Here is a 1,107-nt window from a genome sequence, read left to right on the forward strand (position 1 = left end):
CACCATGTCCAGGTCAAACAGTGTCAGCCCCCCCGGTGTCGGTGCGCCCGGGCTGAGGGGAGGGACRGAGCACAGATCAGCGTGGGGGGAGTCGGACTCCGTGGCCAACGGGTGCCCATACTCCGGCAGGTCTCCGCGCAGGAAGCTGACCCGGACCAGCGGCCGCTGGCGGGAGGACGATGATCCGGACCACCGGGCCCCCACGGCCGTCAGCAGGGTCAGCTTCAGGTCCCGCTCGGCGTGGCAGGACCATGGCGAGGACAACAAACGTCCAGAGGACGAGGTGAGGCCCAAGTCCGTGGAGCTGGGTCTGGAGGAGCGCAGAGCCAAGTCCAGGAGCGACCAGGAGGAGGCCAGCATGCCGGAGGTCAGCGTGTCCCTGGCCGCGTGCTGCGGCAGCGTCCTGCGCGTCTTCAGGACCAAGAAGTTCCAGTCGGAGAAGCTGGAGCGGCTCTACCAGCGCTACTTCTTCCGCCTCAACCAGAGCAGCCTGACCATGCTGATGGCCGTGCTCGTGCTGGTCTTCACGGTCATGCTGGGCTTCCACTGCTCCGGGGGCGCACAGGGTCCGAGCGTCACCTACGTGGTGGTGTTCTCCGTGGCGATCTTCCTCCTCCTCATCCTCATAGTGGTGTGCAACAGGAACGGCTTCCACCAGGACCACATGTGGGTGGTGTGCTACGTGGTCATCCTGCTCGTGCTGGTGGTCCAGGTGATCGGAGTACTGCTCGTGCAGCCCAGGAGCGCCTCGGAGGGCATCTGGTGGACCGTGTTCTTCATCCATGTCATCTACACCCTGCTGCCCGTCAGGATGCGCGCCGCGGTCATCACGGGACTCCTCCTGTCCGCCGTGCACGTGGCCATTTCTGGCARGTTAAACGGAAAGGACAGCTTTCTGTGGAAACAGGTATGTAGGAGAAGTTTATTCAAACTTAATTAGAAAAGTGGGTTTTTACGCAGCCGTGCGTAAAAACGCGCGGCGCAACTTTTCCTCCAAAACTTCCTGCTGCATTTATTTAAAGCCAGTCTTGTGTAAAATACCTCAAAGTGATATTTGAGTAAAAGTACAAGTATCTTCTCATAAAAATACTTTGGTAAAAGTTAAAG

General features: G+C 59.4%; 1 pseudogene; it reads left to right on the forward strand.

Annotated features, from left to right (window-relative positions):
• The first annotated feature begins 4 nt into the window (after positions 1-4).
• On the forward strand, positions 5-907 carry LOC106520457 (adenylate cyclase type 5 pseudogene; annotated as a pseudogene).
• Positions 908-1,107: the final 200 nt, after the last annotated feature.

This window comes from Austrofundulus limnaeus, unplaced genomic scaffold (assembly GCF_001266775.1).
Source record: "Austrofundulus limnaeus strain Quisiro unplaced genomic scaffold, Austrofundulus_limnaeus-1.0 Scaffold93, whole genome shotgun sequence".
Lineage (NCBI taxonomy): Eukaryota > Metazoa > Chordata > Actinopteri > Cyprinodontiformes > Rivulidae > Austrofundulus > Austrofundulus limnaeus.